The sequence below is a fragment of the Sminthopsis crassicaudata genome, chromosome 2 (assembly GCF_048593235.1).
Source record: "Sminthopsis crassicaudata isolate SCR6 chromosome 2, ASM4859323v1, whole genome shotgun sequence".
NCBI classification, from domain to species: Eukaryota; Metazoa; Chordata; class Mammalia; order Dasyuromorphia; family Dasyuridae; genus Sminthopsis; species Sminthopsis crassicaudata.
This window is the reverse complement of record NC_133618.1, coordinates 299,764,860-299,780,236: the sequence shown is the minus strand read 5'-3', so window position 1 is coordinate 299,780,236 and position 15,377 is coordinate 299,764,860. Positions and strand designations below refer to the sequence as shown.

At 34.2% G+C, this 15,377-nt stretch overlaps 1 protein-coding gene across 8 annotated transcripts in view; it reads left to right on the top strand.

Annotated features, from left to right (window-relative positions):
* Positions 1 to 15,377, top strand: part of FLRT2 (fibronectin leucine rich transmembrane protein 2) — a 112,063-nt gene that overhangs the window by 48,355 nt on the left and 48,331 nt on the right. For 4 of the 8 annotated variants that reach the window (XM_074289822.1, XM_074289821.1, XM_074289823.1 and 1 more), the window contains exon 2: positions 7,687 to 7,795. The exons of the other annotated variants lie outside the window; for them this stretch is intronic. The gene's annotated coding sequence lies outside the window, so the exon portion shown is untranslated. The remainder of the gene's footprint in view (positions 1 to 7,686; positions 7,796 to 15,377) is intronic. 8 annotated transcript variants of the gene reach the window in all.

The window sequence follows — 15,377 nt, the reverse complement described above, 5'->3', positions numbered from 1 at the left end:
CTTTCCATTACTTTTGGCAGATGTTCTAGTGGTAGATGAAAATGAATTTGACTAGGTGATCTTTGAAGATTTTTGCTCCCACCCATGGGATCTGTATATGTTCAAAACAACAAAGACCAGTGAAGAGAGAAAGCTAGAAGGGTTTTGTTTTTGTCTCTGAACTGCCTTGTATGCTTGAATTGTTCTCACTTTACTTCCCCAAATAAGTTGAAGCCTTTTCTTTTCAATCTAGAGGAATTTAACCACATGGCTCCTATTAAGCCATTATTCTATGCAGAAAAATGTTCCAAAAATTTCTTGTGTGGGCACAGTCACCTTATCCTAAATAGCAATTCATCTTGGTTTAAAAACTATGAGAATTTAGATAAAGCTTCTCTAACTGTGCTCTTCAGTCAAGCAATAAATGTTTCAAATGAAATGTTGTGTCAAAGGATGCTAGAAATTGGGAGGTACCTTAGAAATCCTCCAATCCAACTTCCTTATAACTAAGAATTCAAGTAAGTGCCCAGTGTGGATAAGTACTTTGTTCAATGTCAAAAGCTAGTTTGCTTTATAACTTTTATTTCCAGGCTTATTATGCTTTTCTCCTACATTTTCACTAAATCTAATCTTTCATTATTCCTTCCTTATCTTCTCCATTAAGCCCTTCCCTGGTTTTTTTAATTGCTAATGCCTCCCAACCCAAATTGCTGTTTATAATTAGACTTTTTGCTAGGACATGACCTTTGGAGAGCCACTGGCTAGAAATTGAGTTCCTCTTCTCCATAAAGGAGAGAAAAACAAAAGGAGACTTTGAATGTTGGAGAGAAAATGGAAGCTCATTGAGGATAGATAGGCCAGGAGGCTGAGAACAGAGATGATGATCCCTATTCTTGTCCTCTTTCTTTTCTGTCCCTGTTTCCCAAAGAAGAAAAAAAAAAATCTCCTCTTGCTTTTATCCTTATTTTTTAAGAATTTGCTTACTTTTTGTACATAGCAAGCATTTTCTTTTTTTTTTTTTCAATTAATCAAGCAGTTATTTTTTTCCTTCCAGTTTTCCCCAACTGAACAACTGAGCAAAACAACAAAAGAGATCTCAGAATAAATACATACTGTCTAATAAAGCAAATTCCTATATTGACCATGTCCAAAAATGTACATTTTATTTTACATATGGGGAGGAGATCAGTTCATTCCTCTGGGTTGTCAAGGTTTATAATTATACTGATTGGAATACTGGTCAGTTAAAGTTGATTTTCTTTATGATGTAACTATCATTGTATATATTTTCCTGCCTCTGCTCAGAGCATCATAGAAGTTTTCATACTTTTCTCTGAACCTGTCCATTTTATCAATTTTTTTTTAATGGCACAATTATATTCCATGTCATCCATATAGCATGATATTTATATACTTATGAGGTCTTTCCTGCTTTTTTTGATATGTTTGCTGTAGTGGTACTGATGAGGTTTTGGGATTTCTAGAGATCAGGGAGTCAAATGAAGAGGTTCAGGGTTGTATCCACCTAGGATTCCGTGCAGGCAGGGACTTGTGGGAACCCCCTTCTGGCAACGCAGAAGTCCTTCATAAAGGAATTTACGAACCCAAAAAGCTAGATTGGCAAAAAATTTATTATTGGCATTGGGAAGTCAGCCTTTGCTATGCATGAATAGAAAGACTGAATTCCTTGGTGGCAAGGTCCTGACAAAGAAGTAAAGTTTCTTACAGAGAAATCCCAACAGAGAGATATAAAATCTTGTTAGGGAAATAGGTGAGAAAGTGATAAAGAGGAGGTAATGCTGAAAGAGAATATCATTTCAGCAGGCAGAAGGTTGCTGCTATGCCAAGGGGAGAAAGAGGCTCCTTAGCATAGCATAGCATGGCATGTTAGATCCTCTGCAATGACTGAGGTTCAAGTTGTCTCTTTATAATTGAAACCTAGGTTAGAAGCTGGGTGCAGCTCTTGATGGTGGCTGGGTGCAGTTTAAACTGGACTCAGAATAGAAAATCTTGGAATTAAAGAGTGTCCCTGGGCTAATCTCCAATTCCCTAAAGATAGGGTTGGAATCTCCAGCTCTGGCTAAGTAGGAGTGGTACTCAACTGGTCCCACCTACATAACAGAATGAAACTACTTTCCCTGGGGTGGGTCTTTCACAGAGGCAGGGTTCAAGAAAAATCTCTCTTCAAGGAGCTTCTCAAGTGCTTTATTTACCTCATGGCTCACCCTCAAAGTCAGAGAGAGTGAGTTTCAGGGCTCCTTTCATCAGTACCACTGGGTGAAAGAGCATACACAGATTAGTGCTTTTTTTTTTTTTTTAAATTTAATTTTTTTTTTTTTAACATAGTCCCGAATTGCTTTTCTTAGTGTTTGGATCAGTTTACAGATCCAACAGTATATTAGTATGCCGTTCCCCAAGCCCTGCAACATTTCTGATTTTCATTTTTTATGTGTATATATATGCAAAAGAAACAGGTTTCTCAAAAATATTATTCTGTGTGTATATATGTGTTCTTGGAGAGAGATACTAGAAAGGGCAGGAATGTGCTTGTGATGGGACATAGAAAGAGGGAAACATTCTCATTCTAAATTCCTGGGAGATTTTGAAATGAAATAGATTTTCTTAATGAAACAGATTTTTTTTTTTGACAGCATTTAATTATATTCCATCAAAGTAGAGAAGACCAAGTGAATTTGTATTTAGAAAAATATTCCATTAGCTAAACGGGGTATTCTAACAGGACAGGTAATAATAAAAGTAGTCTGAGGATCAAAAGAAATAATGAGTATATTTTGCATGTTTAAAGTGTTAAATATGACACATTGGTGTTCAAAATATCATTTAAATATTATTATTATAATACGAGATGTCCCAAAGATGTCTCAAAACTATTTTAAGCCAGTAATACTTCCTCTCTAAATCATACCACTAGAGACTTCTCTAACTTGATATTTATCCATTGTTTATCATTTATTTATCCACATCAGAATCCACCCAACCATTCTATTATCTAGCCTATATCTTGTCATCTCGTTCATGGCATTTACTGAAGGATGTTGTCAAATAATTTGTTTAAATCCATGTATATTATGCCTAGCATCCCTTCCCCTACCTACCAGTCAAGTTGACCACAAAGGTAGTGAGGATAAAATAATTAGTATGATTTATTTTGGAAGATGTATGCTGGTTCAGAATATTCTCTTATTAAGGCCTCAAATTCCTTCAACAATGAATTTCCAGAGTTTTTTCTAAGCTCATCATCCTGTAGTTTGAACCCTTTCTCCCTTTGCACAGAAATAAAAAACCAAAAACAACCCCTCCCTCAAAAAAACAAAAAAACAAAAAACTAATCAAAACAATACAAAACCAAACCAAACCAAAACTCTGGGATGGAACATTTTTTGCATCCAAATGTATTTTTAGAAAAGATTTGCATATATTTATGGGTACACCCCCCCCCCCAATTGAATACAAGCTCCTTGAGGGCAGTGATTATTTTTTCCCTTGTATTTTCAGAACCTCCCTATAGTGTTTGACACATAACAGACACTTAAATGCTTGTTGATTGCTTATTTGCGTGATTGCTTGCTTAATGAATACTTCAGTTAAGTTGCCAAAGAAACCTGTTATTAGCTGAGGAGTTACCTCAGTCTCTAAACCTTTACAATAGGGCTTCACTGAAACCATGAAACCATCACTAGAATGTAAAAGAGTATACTCTCTTCCATCTCAGATCTCTCTGCATTGACACCATCTGCCGTCAAAACGGCAGCTGTCTGGGTTATACAAGACTTGGTAAGGATACTTCTGCTGGCAACCACAGATGATTTGCAAACTTGCTTATTTGCTAACTTGCTTGTCTTTCTTCTGACTAGGCAAACCATTGATTTCACCAGTGACTAATAATCACTGCACAATGATCTTCAGTCACTCCCAATCTGTGTTGTTCTTGAAATGCTATCTGGTGGGGGCAGCTTCTAAATGCCAGTTGCCAAACTCACTGGAAGCAACTTCATTTTCATTCATATTCAGGAGGATTAGTATTCTGTAGGTTTGCTTGTCTCCTATGAGGACAGGAACTCCTATCTTTTCTTTACTCTTATCAGCTGACTTTTCAAACTCTGACTAGCATGATTCTAATTTTCACAATTTCAAGCCTTCAGTAAGAAGCAAAGGCATTACAATTAACCTAAAATTATCCACTTCTCAACAGTAGACAAACTTGCATTTATGAAGTGCTAAAACATTGCTATTGTTATTGTTATTTTATTCATTGCTTGCAAACTAAAATCCTTTACATGTTTTTAAAAGCTTTCAACACTTTTTGTCTTCAAAAAAATAATAAGCATATTGTTTGCCTGAAATGTCCTTTCAAGGAGAGCTGAAGCTTATTTTTTGAAAATCTGATTCCTAAAATCTATCTAACCTTCATGCTTGAAGTGCTGTTCAAACAGAGCACTTCATATATGTTTGGGAGGTGGGGGTGGGGAATAGGAGGTATCTACTTAGTCATTTGTCCTTTTGTTTTTAAAACTTATTTCAGATTGCATGGTTGTCCCCATATTTAAAAGTAATTGCATGTTTGGCACACTCTGCATAAATCTTGCTCTCTATATTAAAACTGAGTGCATTGTTTTTGTTGCAGTGGTGAAAAGTCTTTGCAGACACACCCTGAAAGTATTTTAGTTATGTTGCCCAGGAGTCTTTGCATCATGCCCACAAGATGTTCGGTGGAAGGAAGGGAATGATTATGCTCTCAGTATATGTACATATTCTTAAATATTGTTATTCTTCTAAATATAGTTCAGGACATTTGTCCTAAATTATGAAGCACTCATCACAGCACTTAGAAGGACAAAGCCTGTCAGTTGACAGGGAAATCTATTTGATAATAGGTAATTTATTTCTCCTATCTCAGCAAATGCACTTTAAATATAAGTAATCATAAGCTGATAGTATAATCTTACTTTGAAATAAAAATGTTCATTTGATTCCCAGTTGACATAGTTTGTCTCTTGGAGATGTTCTTAAATTCCAGTTCTTCTGGTAAATAACATAATAAAAAAAAAAAAAAATGAAAACAAGTCTCAAAATAAGAGTTTTTGAAGTGCAGTGTTCTTTGGTGGATTCCCAAATGAAAAATTCAATCTTGAGAAATTCAGTAATCTATCCTGCTGACCCTATCTAAATAATTATTCAAAGGTTATTGAATTGCATCATCCTGGTGGCTATTTTTGCTTTGGGGCTGAAAACTACAAGGCTAAATTGATTTTTTAAATGTATTTTTATATACTGTCAATGTGTATAAAAATGAGAGGAAAGGCAGTAAAATGATTCATTTTAAATGACATACTGATCCATTTCCCCCTTCTGATTCAGCTACAAAACTCCTATTGACATTAGAGAGAGTTAAGTACATACATCAAGAGGAGAATTCCAATTGCAAGCTCTTGGTTGATGCCTTTAGAGAGAATGCATAGATTTTCATTAATTCCCTGCAGCTGAGTTTCCCTTTTGCTATTCTGCTTTCTAGGCAGGATGCTCTGTTTCATTCTCTTTATTAGCCTCTGAGGACTATATCCTGCCCTCAATATGCATGTGCAACTTCCATTACTGTCAATTGGAGTAAAGCAAGACGATTGAGAGAGAGATTCTGGCCCTTATTCAGCAAATGGCAAGGCTAGCAATACCTCAAAAGAATTTTTCATTGGAGAATTTGAGAAAGGGCCAGAAAAATGTATTTATTTGTATGATTGGTTTCTTTTTATCTTGACCCCTGAGGCCCCTTTGTATTGTTTCTTCATAAGAAGGACACTAAACTGTGTTGTTTTAAACAAATAAATTTCACATCAGTTGAGTATGGGATTATTCAAATACTCTTCAACATTTCAGAACAGAGTCTGTGAGTTTTGCTGAAATAAAACCTCTGGCACTACAGCCTCAACCATGAGGACTTAAAGAATATTACAAAGGTTATTATCAGACATGAGCATCTCATTTTGAGTAATAATGGTGGTGATAAAGAAGATGATTACTGATTGATGTTGAAATGAGAATGAATAGCTGAATGACAGTGGTCCTCATATCATCTTGTAAATCAGTGGCTCGGCACTTAAGAGAAGGCTTAGTCGTGACTTCCTGCAGTAATTCCAACCTGTTCTCTGAAAGTTAAAGTCAATGTCCAGAGAAGATATGCTGTGTCCCAGTGAAAAAACTGTATTTGAAGGAAGGTCTCTTTTATGAACTCTGTTATATTAACTTATTGATGGCAGGAAGGACATTTGCATCTTTTTTTTCCCCTCAAAAATGGGATAGAGGATAAGGAATGTCTAAAAGGATCTGAATTCCCTGAATCCCAATGTATAAAAGAATCGGTTGTATTTGAGAGTGAAATTCTGCCATTTTGCTATGTAAATTATTAATTGGATATAAATAAGATTTGCTTGACATCACTGTTATAGTGAATAGGGCATTGAACTTGGATTCAGGAAGATCTAAGTTTAAACTCTGTTGGAGATATGTATTAATGATATAATGTTAGGTAAGGCACTTAACTACTCTTCCTCAATTTATTGATCTGTGAGAAAAGGGGGGTGATATTATTTGGTCTCTAAGGTCCCTTTTAGGATTAAATTTCTGATCCTTTGATCTTTTGGTATCAAATCTAGTACATCAGGTTTCTGGATATATCTTCCATACTTGTAAAAATATCAGAGCAAGTTGAAAGAAGTCATTTTTAATTTGACTTTTACATCTTCTTATCAGATATATCCATGTATATAGACGATAGATTTTGGAGAGACAAGTTTGATTTATTTATTTATTTTTTTAAATTTATCTCATTGCAAGAGAATCTTAATTCTTCTTCACTAATACAAATATTAATGAATTTCTCATAGCCTAGAAAATTGCATGTTCTTCTAATATAGAAAAGTGTCTTTGAAGTCAGTGGGAGATTTCCAGTAGGGTATATGGATTTGTGGAATTGGTGGAAATCAAGCTGAAATTTATTAAAGGGTCCCATTTCCTGTGCCTGTCTTTGCATTGCAAAACTAAAAAGAATAATAGAAAGTATAATGTTTTATAGTCAATTTCCTCATTTTTTTAAACAATAGGGATGATAATATCATCCCTATCCCTATAATGTCTATCTCAAGAGACTGTTTTGGGGATCAAATAATATAATCCATTTAAGTGTTGTATAAATAATGGTAATATGCTTTTGTCAAATTACAAAAAGAAGTCATTTTATTCACTTGTGCAATAGTCCAAAGAACATTGATTCTAAAAGAATAAAAGAAGTGTTTCAATCTGTCCCAGGGTGGTTTTTTTCCTGGATTCCATTGAAAAATACAGGAGAAAGATGAGATTATATATTAGTAATGATAACTCTTTTATAATAATTCCTCTAGGTTTCAGCCTGGTCAGAACTCAATAGAACAGGCCTTCTAAGTTGGGAATTAAGTTTTAAAGCAAATAAGCAATTGTAAGGAGGAAAGCCCACTAAAATGTAGATAAGGGAAAAAACTGAATTAATATTTGTTTAGTAAGTTAGGTCAGGATATATTTTAATGCCATTGTGTTTCAATTATAATCTATAATGTGGTATATCTGCATTTATTCTAGAAATGACAGCAAGACTCTTTTGTACTTACCTTTTTGTTTCTAGATATTTAGACATCTCTTCCTTTCCCTTTCCCTCTCCAGGTATTTATGGCTGGAATTCGATTTGGACTCTAAGGCTGACATTCTACACGAGGTTTTGATTAGAATCCATAGAATGTCAAGGTGCCAGGCACATTCAGCTAAATAACAGGTGGGCGTCTGCTGAACAGAGTGCCTGATGTTCTCAGCAGTAGTGAATTTAGGCTGGAATTAATGAGCCAGGGAAGGGTCAATGTTGAAAGACTTTTTTTGTGGATTTTTCTCATTTTTGCTGTAAATAATTACTTCCCTCTACCTTTATCTGAGATCGTGATTTCTCAGAGTTTCATCCATTTATTTCCATGTTTATAATATTTTACTCCTGTTGGAAAACATTCAGATTTTTCTTAAGACAACCTGTTTCCCAAGCCCATGGAAATGTTTAGTTTAAATTAATGATGTATCTTAATCTCTGTAATGTTTATGAATAAGAAACATTTATTTTGAACCAATATGAGTCATCGAAGCTTTCTGCTTCCACCAATTAGAACATGCTTTTGATAGAAGCACACATTGCTAAAGTGAAATATGGCTTGAAGATTGAATTCAAAGGAACATTTATAACAGAAAATCTTATCCTTTTATTTTTAAAGGTATTCTTGAATTTTTCCTACAGACTTGTTGTAAAGAACTGTCACATAAGTTGTCAAATTCTATATAAATGCAAGATTATCATTATTCCTGCAATGAGATTTTTAATAATAACTTTAAAGAGCATTCTTCACAATCATCCTGTAATAAGTAGTATAATTATTATTATTATTCCTTTTTTCAAGGGTTTGCTGTTGTCAGCTCTTATTGACTGAGAAGTCAGTTGTTAAATTTTTCAATGTGAACATTTATATTTTGGAAATCAGCAAATGATACAAATGTGGGCTTAATTCATTCATTTGTTCATTGTCTAGACTTTAGAAAATGAAGAAAATTGTAACAGGCAGATTAAACTTACAAATGTGATGTAATAAAGTTTTAGAGAGCCAGTTGTTAAACATTTACCAACACATCTTTGCTCATTTTTATGATGAAGAAACTGGGACTCAGTTTAATTAACTTGCTCCCATGGTTGTCTAATTAAGTGCCAGAACTGGTCATCCACATTTAGCCTTGACCCTTCTGATCATTTCGCTCACTTTACTGAGCATGATATACTTAAAAGAAAGAACACTGAATTTAGAGTCAGAGGACCTCAGTTTGATTTATAAACTGGTATTAGTGACCAGCAGTATAATCTTGAGCAAATTAATTTGCTCATTTATGAATATTTAATAAGCACCCACTATCTACCAGGAATTATACTAAGTGCTAAGGATACAAAAAGAGACACTAGGTGTTATCTCCCCTCAAGTAGCTTTACTTTTCAGTTTCTCTACATTTACTGATCTATAAAATGAGAGAGTTTGGATTCTATGACTTCAAAGTTTCCTGCCTCTCCTTCCCAAGTCTATGGGGATACCTTGGTAATATAGTGAAAGAAACCTAAAGCTGGGAAGATCTGAATTAAAATCCAACTCCAGACACTTACTGGCTATATGGCGCTGCGCATATTTCTTCATTGTATTTACCTCAGTTTCCACATCTGTAAAATAACTTGGAAAAGGAAATGGCAAACAAATCCATTGTTTTTGTTTGTTTGTTTGTTTGTTTTTTTGTTTTTTTTTTTGCCAAGAAAACCTGGAATCTTGTCACAAAAAGTTGGCCATGATTGAAAGGATTGAAAAACAAATCTATTATTAATTGGTTGTAAGTCCAGTATTCTTTTTTATATGTGTTACTTCCGACAAACATGTATTCTAGCTTTTTTAAAGTGAAGTCCTCAATGTTATTTAAACCCTGGAAGCTATGCTCTTATTTTAACTACTTTCAAGTACTGCCACCTAGTGCAACAGGAAGATATTAAAGTGTGGGGATTAGATTTGGGTACATAATGGACTGAACTGAAATTTGAAAATGAATGTCAGACAACTTAAAATACACATAAAGGCAACCAAAGTCATAGAATTCTACACTGAATATTTCTAGGCTGAAAGATGAACCAGGTGTTATCCATGACTTCTAACAGTTGTCATTAGACAAGAATTGACTGCACCCAAAGTGACCAAAGAAAGGAAAGCAGTAAACTCCTTTTAGAAAAATGGGATTTTCTTTAACTTTTCCCTGGCTCCATAACTTTCCTCTTTTTGCTTCATGGTCATTCATATTCATAAGTAACTTTATTGTGTTAGTATGAGAAATTTGTTCCAAGATGGAATTTTTTCCATTTCATCCAAAAAAGGCAGTTTTTTTTTCTGTATAAAATGGGGAAATGATACAGTCGTAGGCACATACACACTATGTCCTCAGCATTTGATAAATATCAGTGTTTTCTTTTTTTTTTTTTCCTCCCAAATGTATAAAAAATGAAAAGCTTTTGTAAAAAATAGCCATTATCATGGCATTTCTTTTTCTTTTCTTTCTCATTCTGTTTCTTTCTTCTTCCTTTTTTCCCTTTCCTTTCCTTTCCTTTTTTCATCCTTTTTTTTGTTTTTTCTTTGTTTTCTCCCTCCCTTTATTTTCCTTTCTCTTTTTGTCTCTTTCTTCTTCCTTTCTTTTTTTAAACCAATGAGGTACGAGGAAGAAACAAAATAGAAAACAAATTGGACAGTCTAGAAATAACTTTTTCAAAATTCAAATGAGTTAAGGGTTAAAGATGGTATATTTTTCTTCCATAAATCTACAATCAGATGCTCTCTCCCTATCTTCCACCTAGACTTTGACACTTATGATCATCTTTTTTTTGTCAGCTCTGTTCCTTACCAGAAAAAAAAAGGTAACTGTTCTCTGAGTTACATATAAGAAATATGTACACATAAAAATGGATGGCAGGATAAGAAAGAGAATTTGATAAATATTGATTCTCAGGTCTGTGTTCTCCATTTTGTCATAGGTTTTGGCTATCGTTAACATAGCCTCTTAGGGCTTCTATTTCATTGCTTTGTTTACTCTTAGCTATCATTTCTGTGGATACTCTGAATCACTCTGAATCTGAATTTAAGAGTTGTTAGGAATCTCAGTGGCTATCTTTTGTTGTTCTATCCTTTTGGTCATCTTTGAGCTTTGTGACCTCATTTGCGATTTTTTCACAAAGGCCTTGAGTCATTTGACATTTTCTTCTCTAGCTCATTTTACAGACAAGGAAACTGAGACAAACAGTTTTAAGTGACTTGCTCAGTATCACAAAGCTATTAAGTGTCTGAATCCAGATTTGAACTCAGGAAGATGGGTCATCCGATTCCAGACCCAGCACCCCATTCATTGCATTACCTAGCTGCCCACAATGGCCATCTAGTGTACCCTATACATGAAAGCAGTATAGTCTTTTAGCCAACCTAACTAGTAAACATCCAAACTCTGCTCAAAGATCTCCAAGAAGAAAAAAACAAAAACAAAACAAAACAAAAAAAAAAAGGCCTTTTTAGATGGTTTATTTCACTTTTGAACAGCTCTAATTAATAGAAAGTATTTTCCTGACATTTTACATGAATTGACCCCTTTGCTAACATTTACCCATTGTCCAACTTCTTTAACCCCCTAAGTAGCACAATCTTCACAATTTTGGTTGCCCTTTTGGACCCTTCAGATTTTCCATATTCTTAAATTGTGGCAATACAAACATATGCACATATGCATGTATATATATATATATACATTTTAGAAGATTACATTAAGATATATTCCTTATGATATATGTGTATGTATGTGTGTGTGTGTGCGTGTGTGTGTTTGTCTATTCCTATTCTGGGATACTTAAAAGTTCCGTGTGGTTTTTAACATCCCATCTTAAATATGCTTTATGAATGATACAAATATTATCATTGGCTATATTTGAGTTTTGTATAAATTTAATGAATATATATGTGGGATTATAAAGTAAGGAAGAGTTTCCTCTGTATTTATTTCCATAATTTTTCCAATCTGGTGTTCTACTTCTCAATCTCTAGGATTTTAATTCATTCTGTTTTCTCTTACACCTAAAATATAAAAAACAAGCACAAAAGAAACTGACATCTTTCTGAATAAATGAAATCATATATATAGAAATAGGATTCAGAAAAGCAACATGCAGAAGAGTTAGTAGAAGGTAAACATATTAAGATGTTGGAAATGGAGTTACCTTTGAAGTAAATTTTTGCTTTTAATACTCCTTTAATTATAGCTATTATATTGATATTAGGGCCTTAAAAAGGTTTTAAAATTCCGAATGCCTACCATAAGGTTTTTCTTTTTTGAGGTAAATTTTATGCATTATTTTTAGTATCTTTAAGAAGCATAATTACATGGAGGTTGTAAGTAGGGAAGGGAATGCACTTATTTCACTAGAAAAAAAATTAGCAGAAGATTCAATCTCATCGAAAATTGTTGCTTCTGGTGAGTTATAGTCACTAACATTGTTGATCAATTGGGATAATCCATCTAGCTCTCAGATACTGATTGCTTCAAGCTCACAAACAAAATTTAGATGTATTTCAAGGATGAACTTTTAGAAAGAGAACTCTTTCATTCTTGAATCTCTAGGTGTTCCCTAGATTGGATTGACATTCTTTTTATCCTGGGGATGATTGCCCAGAGCATGTCCCAGGATACACATAGCTTGAATTCATGGTCACAGCTTTTAGTTATTTTCTTAGCTATCATAGGAAGAGGACAATCTGAAGTTCCCTGGAGATTATGGACAGTTGAGAGAGAAAAGTGCTGTATGCTGATTGGAACACCCCAGAGAGAGAAGAAGAAGGGAACCCTTAGGGAGCCAAGGGAGAAAAGGAAAAATGACTCTTTATTCAAGCTAATCAAAACCTGACAGTGGCTATATGGATGTTTCAAGAATGAGTGGTGATTTGAGTTAGTTCTTGGCTATTGATTGGATCTTGTAGACTGAAGGACTGTCATTATCTATGCAGTATGATTTATTTATTTATCCCTCAGGGAACATGATCATTTATTTTTCAAGGAATATCGTAGCAAAAGAACCATGGTTACTGTTAGAAATTGGTTATCAGAACTAATGAGGGCCCATCAAGCTAGACAATTAAATTGCTTTGTTGTCTTAACCCCTTTATTGAACAATAGTATATTTATAATTCATTTTTTATTTATCACAGCAGTTTAAAAAATGGGATGATGAATACTTGTGGAACACTTGAAGACACTTTTTTGAATGAGGGATGGGGAATATGAAGGTACAAAATTTTAAGGCTTTGGAAGGACTTAAGCAAGGTCTTAAGTACTTTGAGCTATACCTATTTTTAAAAAGTTAATCATTGGCAGGGTAAACATTGAAAACATAATGGAAATTTGTAAGTGTATATATATATATATATATATATATATATATATATATATATATACATAACATACATATATGATTTCAGAATGGGCTAAAGGTCTTCACTACAAGATATTTCTTATATTAACTTTGTCATTTGTATTAATTTTATGATTTTCAAGGTTACCATCATTATTTGGAGAGTGCTTACTATATGCAGTAAAGATTTTAGGTACATTCTTATAGAATATATCACTCATCTTTCTTTCCTTGCAGCTTTGCAGGATATAACAATATGCCCTCCAGAGCTGCAGAAGGGAGAAATTCCTCTTTCGGCACCTCTCCCAGATTCTCTGTTCAAACTGGGCTTCTGCCTGGTTTAAGCAGAGAATTACTTACTATGCAGTAGCTAGTGGCTTCTGCAGCTGCCAGCTAACACAGGCTCTGAAAGCAGCTTTATGAACCTTGTCAGAGTTGATGTGTTTGGTCTGCAGCTGCATATCCCAGGGAATACTAGAGTATAGGAACTATTATTGGCCCCACCCTAGTTACACCCTTGACATAGGGCTCTGCTGATGTTTGTACTCATGTTTAACACTGCTGTATTGTGTCCTTGCCCTGGGAACATGCAAGGTAAGGGAACGCTTGCTTTTTTTTTTTTTTTTTTTTTTTTTCCTTTCAAAACCTGTGAAGAACATCCCCTTTCATGTTTGTGTGAGCTCAGGCTCTTTCTGACCTTTGGGTTAGGGAGGTAGGTTTGTTCTCCAAACTGTTCTCCATTCATCATAATGCTATCTTCTCCCTCAGGTTTTTTCTATGGAAGATTATAATCTCTTTGGGCAGGATCTGTATTAATACTTTGTTTTTCCTGCCTGTCTTAGACAATGAGTGCTCACTGAAGTGTTAACTAGGAAAAGGGAATACTAAACTGTTCCTAAGCATTTTATAGTGGGAATATAGGCCACAGATTCCCCACTCCCCTTTAAAACAAAACAAAAACAAAAACTTTTGAAATTATTAAGCAAGTGAATGTGCTTTGAGTTACAAAACAAGTTGATAGCATGCTGGTATATGACGAGTGTTGCAAATTGGAACAATTAGTTATAGTGAAATACATTCCTCAAGTATTTGGGATTTTTGTTTTGGCAAAATAATTTGTTTAAAGAGATGCTGAATGATATGATTGATTCTTCACAGGTCCTAAATCAGGATGATTTCACTTGGATATTTGGAAGGCTCTGTGATTGGATATTTCCCCTCTTTTGTCCAAAGTGGTTTTTTATTCCACATAAATCATAAGATCAGAGCTGGAATGGACCTCAAATATCATCTATTCTAGCTTCTTCTATTTTATTTCCGTTTAGGCAGGTCCAGGTCATACAGGTAGGGAAAGAGGGAGAGCTGGAATTCAAACCCTATAACAGGAAATGCATTATCTTTTTCACTGCCTCTCACTGGTTGTCTGAATCTAGCACAGAGGGCCTCCACAAGAGACTAGAGACTCCATTCATTCTCTTACTGTTTTGGGAGTGCTTATAGATTGTTTGGGTTGTCTGTTTGATTTTGTTTTTACTATAGAACTGCCAAACTTCCTTTTGGTGATTGTAAAAAAAATAGCTGGAAAGGAGCTTTGAAGATGATTCTATCCAGTATCATGCTTTCACTTATACATATGACTTGCTCATCAAGGTCAAATAATTATGTGTACTTCTCATCTTGTGTGCTACTTCTTATGTGCTATTTTCTATCTTCTATCATGGAAAACTATAAAATCTTCTCACTGAAATCTACATTAAATGTAAAAAGGAGTAAGTATAACTAACTATACATGAAGACCAAGTTGAAATACAAACTGTACAAATAATTATCCAAATATCAAGTTAGTCTCTGTATATACATATATGCACATATAAATGCATGTATGTAGGTTGAAGCACTATAGAAAGTGAGGTAATAAGGAAGCCCCAGATTTCATCTACATAATATTTGGAAAATTTTGCCTTTTGATATCACAAACTGCTTACTGCTGGGAAAAGACCATTTTGGAAAAAAAAAATTTTTTTCATATTAAGTACCAGAAGTCCATCTCTGATGGAGAAGAAAATGTTCTTTTTTATTTCCATGGAGCATAAATTGAGGTTGGAGAGGGGTAGTATTGACTCAAGTTATTTAATACTATATGTTTTGTGTTGCTACAACCTAAGTCATTAAATTCTTCAATTAATTTGAAGTGACCAAGAGTATTGGCTGGGAACTTCAGGGACATCTGTTACAATCCTAGCTGGGTCAAAGTGATCCTATCTGAAAATGGTTAAGTCTCAACTAGCAGACTCCATTTAACTTTAAATGGTTTAATAACCTTTAAAATGGTTATTTAAAGGTAGCTGCTCAAATG